We start from the raw sequence: 10575 nt of genomic DNA on the forward strand, positions 1-10575 counted from the left end.
ACAAGTCTTTCACAGTTCCAGATATAAGGAATACAACACACACATGACCACATCATATATACATATTTATATATGAAACTTCATGTATATGAATTTATATATAAAAGATTGTATATAATCTATGCTATATTTATATGGAAGAAACAGAAGACTCACTAGTGTGTACAAACACCATTCTTGTTATCTCAGCACTAGGACCTACTTGATATGACATATTGCTGTTTTATGTGTCTGCGTCTCTCACAGGTCAGAGAACCCTTAAGCAGAGACCTCGCTGGTCAAAGATGCAACCAGCAGGTGGTAGTAGACCTCAGCTACTGGAGGGTAGACAGAGGACTCACTTCCTTGTATGCTGGTTGTGCAGGCTTAGGGCAGAAGCACAGCCTCTTCCCCAGAGACTGAGTTGATGACAAGAGGTAGAATTGTTACTGAGAAAGAGCAACACCCTTAGCTGTAGTTAACCTGCTAGTCACAACTGTACCCAGGGGCTTAGTTTAATTGGAACACATGTTCCTACTTTATTCATGTTACTGTGGCTGAAGCTGGATGATGAGTTAAGATTTTAGGGTCGCAAAATACTCAGTGGGTATTTCTGAGAATACAGGAGGACTTCTATTTTTGTCATTTATATCGTAAAAAAAGAATCCTGGATAGTGATGGCTTGACAATCATTTTTTCCATCTTTCTACATAGGAGTGAGCCATGGCCAGCAGGTGGAACAGCATCCTTCTACCCTGAGAGTCCAGGAGGAAGCAAGCACTGTCATCAACTGCATATATGTAGATACTGCCTCATCTTACTTTCCTTGGTATAAACAAGGACATGGAAAGCATCCTAAGCTCATTATAGACAATGGTTCAAATATGGAAAGAAAGCAGGATGAAAGACTGATAATTTTATTGGCTAAGAAAGCCAACCACTTCTCCATGCACATCACAGACACCCAGCCTGGAGACTCTGCCATGTACTACTATGTTGCAAGGGCACACTGCTCCCCAGACACCTGCAGCCACTCCTCAAACCTGCCACAGGGCCTGGAGCCCCATCAACATCCTGTACCACAGGCCTTCCAGTACAGCATATGCCAGTTGTTGGTTGGTCAGTACCAACTATAGTGTAGACATTGAAAACACAAAATAATAAAGTTAGCTTCAAGTCCCTCAATACAATTTAGGATAATTTATTCTGTTTTTAAAACTTGAAATACAATTTCATCATTCCCTTTCTGTGGTTTCACACATGGTGATTGTCACAGAGAACCAGAATACACTGCAGAGAAGAACAGATTATAGCACATTCACCCACAGATGGGACATCTACATTACACACTTTCCTCCCAAGAACAGAGGCCACTGAGGAAGGAGGGGTGGAAAGAATATCAGAGACATAGATGGGGATGGCCACAAAGAGACAGTGTTATCTGGACACAGCAGGGCAGCTGCACACATGAACTCACGGAGGTTGAGAGCACAGGTAAGACTTGCAAGGATCAGGGCAGACAGAGTTCCAGGAAGCAGAAGGAGAGTGGGCATTCTCACCCTTAGTTAAGGAGCTATGGACAGTTGGTAGCTGCTGGGAAACGGATTCAGGTTTCTTTATTGGTGAGGCCTTCATTGCATTGACTACACTCCACTGAAGGTCACACATCCAAGAGAATATGTGCTGTACAGCTTGTAAAGCAAAAAATGAGTTATTTCCTTTTAAAAGTGTGTGTGTGGGGAACTGGGTTGGTAGGGAAGAGTAGATGGATCTGGTAGGAGTGTAGGGGGCAGGTGGATATAATCAAAATCTTTTGTAACATTTCCTAAGAACTAATAAATGAGAAAAAGAAAAATTTTAGGAGCTATGTGAATGTGTGTGTATATATGTGTATGTATATTGATAGATAAATTTTATGTATATTCATCACACTAAATATAATAGAATACATATGGTTTAGTAACACTGGCGATTGCAGACATTCTCTGTGGACTTGAGACCTGCCACCTTTGGGTGAGGTTTCAAGTTTATTCACAATGTGCTGTGCAGACATCTGTGTGCAGTGTGAAGGGAAATCAGCAGAGGGCGCTGCCTCTTCAGATGTGGTTAACATCTCATCCAGGTGGTAGCTTCACTTGACAGACTGTCACGGCGCAGACGGAGTTTCTCCTTTGAGCGTGAGAAGCTTTAATAAGGTCCTGGGGAGACTTGCCCTGTGAGTTTGGTGAACTCAGGAACCAAGTGTCATTGACTTCTGTGAACATGCTTCCTGACACCTGCTCTGTCCCTGTGCTCCTGTTAATGCTCAGTAAGTCACATTTACCCTAAGTGGTGCTGATGTCATTCTCTTACAAGTGTGGATGTCTTTACCTTCTTCCTCGTAGAAAAGTGATTTATCCTTATTTATTTATTTATTTATTTATTTATTTATTTATTTATTTATTTATTTATTTATTTATTTTCAGGGAGGAGCAATGGAGACTCAGTCACCCAGACAGAAGGCCTGGTTACTGTCACAGAGGGGTTGCCTGTGAAGCTGAACTGTACCTATCAGACTACTGATTCAGCCCCTTTCCTTCTCTGGTACGTGCAATATGTCAAAGCTCCTTGGATACTGCTCAGGAGCTCCACAGACAACAAGAGGACAGAACAGCAAGTTTTCCATGCTTCTCTCTATAAGACTAATAGCTCCTTCCCCAGGCAGAGGTCCTCAGTGCAGCTGTGGGACTCTGCCCTGTACTACTGTGTTCTGAGTAACACAGGGAGGGAGACTGCAGGGGAAGCTGCACACAAACCAAGGGGGCAGGAGGGCTGAGGGGAGTGGGCCTGTGAGGGAGGGCTATGTGCCTCCTGAAATACAGCAACAAATTTCATATCAAAGTCCTAGAAAACTTGGAATTTGTGGTTCTTCTGACAGGATAGGATGGAAGTCATTACCAGAGACAACTCGGGCTTTGTTCCACAGAAATACTGTTCTCTCCCTATGTGGAGGACCTCTCACAGAAAACGTCTCCTGGAAAATTCTGACAGAATTTATCTCTACCAAGATGTCTTACAAAACATAGTGATTGATATTCTCCAGCAGTCTTCTGTTATTTCTCTGCAAATTTATATCCACATGACAAATACAGACTCCAGTCTTTAAACATCTGCTTCAGTCTCAGTCCACAAGATATTTAGTTTCTTTCTCTCTTTGGTCCATGTTACAGGTGGTTCAACCTGACTTCTGGCCTCAGTTATTTTTCTATTGCTGTGAAGAGACATCATGACCAAGATAACTTATGAAAGAGATCATTTAAGTGAGTTGTTTTTCTGTGTATGTGAAAAAAGTCTTGAATTTTTTTCCATATATCGCATGAATTAATATTGTAAAAATGACTATTCTACCCAAATCAGTATGTAGATATGATGCAATCACAATAAGAATTCCTAGTAAACTGGTTTCCCTTTCCTACTCCAACAGTATTAGTGTTTAAAGCCTTGCATCGATATATTTGATCAATTTTTAATTAATATTCTTTAGGGTAGCAAAGTTACAACTTATTCTACTATTTATTTTTCCCAGCATCATTTATTGAAGATGTCTTTCACCATTGCATTGCTGTAGTTATATTGCTTTATGAGACCTTAAGAATAATTCCATTGTTCTGTGTGTCTCTTTCATTAATGTAAAATGTCGTTTTGCTCCCATGATGCTGTTCTATAAATAGATATCAGAAACTGTGATATCTTCTACCTTACTATTTCTACTTAGGAATAGCTTTGACAATTCTGAGTATTTTCTAATTACATATGTTTTTAATGCTTTTATATCCCTGTAAATTATATAAAGTACTGGGATTTTAATATTGATATTATTAAATCTTTAGATTGTTTTCAGTATAATATCCATTACACAAAATTAAAAGCAAACAAACAAACAAACAAAATTCTTATCAAGAAAGATGTTGTGTGACCCAATAATAACAGTATACCATTTAGTCCATACATATCTTCTGATAAGACTTCCTTGCCTCTGGTTTCTCTACACTATAGATAATGGACGTTCACATATCCCCTTCTTGAATATTCTATTGATGCCTTGTGTCATGGAGATCCTCAGCTTTGGATCTGTACATCTGGGCCCTTCACACACTCCCGCAGTACCTAGATGAAGAGGATTGTAACTCATAGGTTCTGTGCTTAGGTGGTAGTAGTTTGGATAGCTCACCACCCTTTCTCATCTCACCACCCAGGCCAGCTCTCCAGCACTGCCCCAGCTAGTTCTCCCAAGGCAGCAGGCAGAATGGAGAGAAGTCAATTCTCCTCCTCCCATACCCTCACATCTCACTTACCTTCACTCTGACCACCGGGGAGAGCTCTAATATTTTGACCAGGTGAGGTCCTGGGTCCATAATCCCAATTTCTGCCAATGGTGAGATCTTCTGTTCTCATGGCCCAGAGGCCAACTCTCCCACCAGCTACAGCTGCATATGCTCAGGTGGGGCAGACATGTTTCCCTCACCTTTGCCAACACAAGGTGGACAGAGTAGGGCGGACTCAGTTCTGCTGCTCTCACACCCTCGGGGCCAGCTTACCTGCATCACCACTCTATTCTACAACACTCTATTGTGCTGCTCAGTTCAGGTGCAGGACCCACTCTCCCGAGTGCCACAGTCAGTGAGGGGCAGGTTAAGTAACTCTTTGTTAACCTCTCCTGCTTCAGTGGTAACAGGGGACATTGACATTAACATAGACTGAGGCTGTGGCAGCATATGCGATCCAGACATGGCCTTTGGCAGCAGTCTAGACCTGGATGTCTCCAGGGCCCTGGTTGACAGTGCAGGTCAATCAGATTGGTATGGACCCAGGAGTGCCATGTCCCCAGGATGCGGTCCTATTCCAGATGTCTGCCCTGTCTTTGATGGCAACAGGAGCATGAGACATCAACTCAGACTCTGACTGAAGAAGAGACTTTGACCCAGATGGATGTGAGATTGTACTCTGTATGCAGTATATATGTTTTATTACCATTGGTTAATAAAGAATCAGCTTTGGCCTATGGCAGGGCAGAATAAAGCCAAGTGGGAAATCCAAACAAGAGAAATATAGATATATGGAGTCAAGGAGAAACCATATAGCTACTGAAGGGGAAAGACACCATAACCTAGGTAAGCCACGGCCTTATGACAATACACAGATTAATAGAAAAGGGCTAATAGAAATGTCCCTAAGCTATTGGGTGAACAATGTTGCAATCAATTTAATTTCTGTCTGATTGTTCGTGTCTGGGCAGCCAGGAATGAAAGAGCGGCCACCGTTTACACCAGACAAGGCCCTCAGTATCAGTTTCTGCCCAGATGTCACTCTGCGCCTGGATATCAGCATAGCACTCTAAGACACACATGCCCCCTATGGGGGCACATCCCTTTAACACCAACATGGTCACAGGTGGTCACCTAGTCTGCAGGTGACTGCAAGGGCCTCACTGGTAAGAGGAATCATGGATACCAAAAAGAATCCCCACATCTGTGTCAGGGCCGTGGACTGGATATGGCCCTAGGCAGCAGCCCAGGCAAGGACATTATCATGGTCCCTGATGGCAAGCAGGCCATGAATTTCTTTCATAGTCCCTTAGTAAGTGTTTTCATTTCCAGAGAGGTTTTACAGCAATACTATTGTGTTTCTTATTAATTTGGCATACATGATTATTTCATGAAATGTATAAACAGAAAGTTATATTTTAGGGATGGATAAATATATGACCACAAGGATACAGTATGGATATTTCTCCCACCATGCAATGGATATCCAAGCTGGCAACACTGTCCACATTCACACCCCAGGATAGTTCTGGCTGACTGTGAACTTATTATGCAGCCCAAGTTGGGCACTCAAGAGTTATGGTGTTGCAGGTAGTTCTGGGGCTACTGGAGTGAGACGCCACACCCGACCAAAGAAATTGGTTCTAAGAGAGAAGAGTTGGAAATCATTTTTGTATTAATTAGTCATTTTATTCAATAGGGGCTTAAAGGGAGCAGTCAATATAAATAGTGAATATCCTTTAAAAAATACCAAAATACAAAAAATCCAAAGAACAAATAAATATAGCAGAACATCAAACCATAACAAAGAAAATCAACAAAGCAAAGCAAATAAAATTCAACCAAAAATGAAACAAAAAAATTAAGCAACCAGCATTCTCTTTCTTCAGATTTAGTCACACAGACCTACACTGTCACTGGACATGTTTGGAAACATGGTAAGAAGTCTGTTGCCAATTGTAAAAAGCATTTTCAAAGCTAGTATAGCCAGGTTTTTCCTTGAAGATTTGTGAGTCAAGGCCTCACCATCAGTAAGTTTGAGACATGTTTCAAGAGCATTCTTGGTAGCCCTTTTGGGCAGTTTTTGATGGATATACTTGGAGATGGATCACGTGGAGGTCAGCTGGTATTCACTTCATTGGTAAGTCCACAGATATAAGGGGGTGTCTTCTGAGGAGGAGGCCTTGATCCATGGGTGTAGAATGTCATGGGTTCGAGGCATCTTTGACTTCTTGGGTCTCCTCAGCACTCTCAAGATCGCTATATTAGAAGAAAAAGAAATCAGACCAATAAGCAGCCTGGCTGGGACACCAGCTAGAAAACAATCAGGCTCCATTCATACTGGAAGCCAAGGTCGAGAACTCCTAGTCCCCCCAATGCCAAATTTGCTGGGGATAGGATGAAATGGTGGTTCACTTGCCTGTGAGACTTAGACCTGCTGCGGCAGCTCTGTCTGCAGGAGGCTCTCATCCTGGGCTGTGACCTGTTCCACCTCACAATGGAGATTCTCTGACCTAGAGGAGGAAGGCAGTTAGGGGAAAAGCCTGGAAGGAACCTGCTCTGTCATCTGTTGATCTGAATCAGCTCTGTTAAGCTGGACAATCCAACATGACTTTTCAACTGAGGGTGTTCCCCAAGGGAGAAGGGTCAGAGTGCACCTGGGCTTGGATTTTTTTCTCAGCTTTTAGAATGTGCTTGAAGATGAACTGAGAACTACACTGTGCTAAGCAAGAAAATACAGCACATTTCTCCAGTTGTATAGACTTTGGAAAAAACAGTGTAGCAATGTCTGCATAACGATTCAAGACAGTTATGAATGGCCTTGATTAGATACTACGTGAGTGTGAGCAACCTGGTGAACTCAATGTAGACTCACTAAAGCTGATGTTCTGGAAGGAAAGTAAAGTGACAGGAGCACACACTGTCTTCCACAACTAACCTTCGTTCTGATAGGTTTAGGACTATCAGAGGTTGAATTTTGTGGAGAAATGAAGTAACAGATGCTAAGAAGATACAAGAGAGCTCAGAAGGAAATAAGGTAAAAACAATGCCCAGAAAAACTAAAAATCAGTGTTTCCTGGTGAAGTTCTTGTTGACTGGATCAGCCTAATACCCTAAGGTGTTCTTTCCCTGGCTGTAACCAAGAAACATCCAGAAAGTGAGAATCCCAAAAAGGACAGAGATCTAGGTACAGGTGACCTACTTGGTTCTAACTGCTCCTCCCAGCTGGGCTCTTACCTCATCTCAGGGACACTGAGATGATGCTGCAGCTTTTCTGCCAAGTCCCTTTTCTGGGTGGCCAGCTTCTCCTGCTTCAGCAGGTTCTTCAGTCTTTCATCCAGGCTTTCTTGCTCCTGTTTATTAGAAGATTGCATTCTCATAGGAGGGTTGCTCACTCATGTATATACATGAATTCATGAACACAAACAAATACATGTATGTATACTTACAAGCACACTGTAAAGCAGTAACATGTTTAGTTTACCAGTTAGTGATAATGTAAGGAAAAATCACCAGGGAAACTGTTGAGAAGAACATTAATTTTTGTTGTATAAGAGAAACACATGGGCATGAGAGAGCGGCAGCTCAGTCATTCAAATGTCCATCCCGTCAATCTAATTCACAGGCAGGTGGAGCTCTGGAGTCCTGGCTCCTTAGCCAACCCTGTTCAGAAAGTTTCCCAGGCTGTGGAGAACAGGAATGTTCCCAGCACAGGACCACTGGATGCTAGTGGACCTGCACTCTGGTCCTGTTAACTTACCAGTGACCCCCAAGGTGAGCAACTTCCTCCAAAAGAAGCTCCCTTTGCCACAGGCTGCCTCACTTCAGATCCAAAGCAATGAGCTCAAGAAATCAAAAAATTGACAGCCAAGAGTTAAAATCAACAATTCCTCCCTGTGAGGTGGTTGTGTCAGGAATTTCTTTGAGTAACAAAACACTGACTAAGTCAGGGTCAAATGATGTATGTATTAAATCATGGTGAACAACATTCCATGGAAGGGCTCAATCACATTGTGCTTTTTCACTCATCAAATGGTGGAGATCTGGGTAGTTTAACTGTGAGGCTACTCTGCGGATTACTGCCACAGCCCTGATGTTGCCTAGCTTCTCTGTGGACACCTACCTCATGTTCTGTAATCACTGGGTCACCTGGGGTCTGCAGTCTAACGTTCTGAACTTTCTGAACTGCACCACATCATTTTATACCTTCAGCATCTCTGAGGGTCCTCATTTCTCCCAACCCTCCAGGAGACTGATTTTTAACTCAGAGTGAACAATTTGAATAAAAAATTTCTGAGTTCTACAGATAGGGCACATGGTGAGTGCTTTAGACCATCATGAGTCTAAGTGGGGTGCACTGAAATAGCGCCATTAGCACACAATATAGCTATGGTACTTCTGCTGGACTTAGATACAGCTGGAAGAACATTATCTCTCAATGAATAAAATTCAGTTTAAGCTCCAATGTTAACTGAGCTTAGGTTAGGCAAAGGTGGAAAGAAAATGATAGCAGGCAATGCAGATGAGGACAAAGCAGGGGACACAGAAGACACAGTGAGCTACCTGACCATTGAATGTGCAGTCACCATTCACCCAGAGCAGGGAAGGGACACAAATCATTTACAGGTCTATCCTGTCCCTCAGACGCCTTGATTTACCACAGTGACCCCCTCCTCACCTTCCTGTACTACATTCCTTTGATTTTCTCTGAAGTCTTTTCTGGAAGATATATATTTTCCCTCTAAAAACACCATAAAACCACTGAATTAGAGTAGTTTTGTGTGCTTTTATTCTAGAGCACTGGGTGGACTTGCAGAAAGATGGGCAGCAGCAAACAGTATTTGATGGACACAAGGTGAGCGATAACATTGATTTCTCAGGAAAACTAGATTCCATCATCATTATAGATGCTTCATGAGTAGGTCATACAAATGTGCAGAAATACACACATGCAAACATGCACACAAACACATACTTGCACCCATACTCACAAAAGCACTTATCCCTACACATACAGGGAACATGGGCCCACACAACCACACTCAACCACACAAGGGCACATATACCCACAAAGGGATACATACTACTGTGGAAACAACAGGCAGCAGACACACACACAGACATACACACAAACACATATAGAAGTTCACACACACAGATGAGCAAAAACGAGCCATACAACAATATGTATGTACATAGATATATACATAAACACACACACACACAGTTCTGAACGCAGAATGGCCATGGAGGTCATTGCTGTCTTTCATAATCTTTTCTTCTGCAGGGGGAGGTAGAAGGTCCTCCCTGCTGTCTACAAGACTCTTAGACTCAGCCAGGTTATGCTACCCTGCACTGCAATTTCTTTTCCTTCCATGAACTTTATCCATACTGAGACTCTCTGATCCCACAGGTTCTAAGTTGATCCATCATAGTCTCTTCACTAAACCTATCTTGGCTTTTTCACATATAATCTTGACAGCTCATGTGAAAGACATTGACTCATAATCAACACTCAGGAAGTCTTCAAAAGGTTACAGTGTATATAATAGGAATTCATCCCCAATGTCAGTAGGAAGGAGGCTAGTGACATCACCTGCATTGCTTTTCAGGAATGCACACTCTACAACTATGAGAGGGAATCTGTCCTAAGACACAGCCATGCCCATAACACAGTCATCAGCGCAATGTCAGCAAGGAGATGCACTGTGGGATTCCATGCTGTGAAGTCAGTAAGACCAACCAGACATTTCCTGTGGTGTTATCTCTGTGTAGTGAAAGGAAAAAAGTCTACTTTTCATTTTTAATAAAGCTATACTGTTTGAATTTTGATATTTATTGCAAAACACGTTAAATTTCAAAAGAATAAATATGTGTAAAATGGAGAGAGCGACCACATCCATCCTCTTTCCGAACTATTGAAATTTGTAACAATTGGGAGAGACCAAACAAGACAGAAGATCCACATTGGAGAGCAGATCCAAAGAGTGCTGGCCAGCCAGATTAACCGAAGCAGAAATTTTCATGTTCCCTGAGAGGTCTGGGCTCAAGGGAATAAGGGAAAGAACAACAGAGAACAACAACAGATGTCATTATCTGTCTGGAAACAGACCCACCATTGTACACATCTACACATGCATGTACACATCACACATGGACCACATAAAACATAAGTGAGCAGAATAAATGAAGAGGACATCACACTGAATGAGCAGTTGAATTTAGACCATGCACACCAGGCTTTTCTACTGAGACCCACAGCACTGCTATCCGTCACTTGGGGACTAAAAAT

Source organism: Microtus pennsylvanicus, chromosome 15 (genome assembly GCF_037038515.1).
Source record: "Microtus pennsylvanicus isolate mMicPen1 chromosome 15, mMicPen1.hap1, whole genome shotgun sequence".
Taxonomy (NCBI): Eukaryota; Metazoa; Chordata; class Mammalia; order Rodentia; family Cricetidae; genus Microtus; species Microtus pennsylvanicus.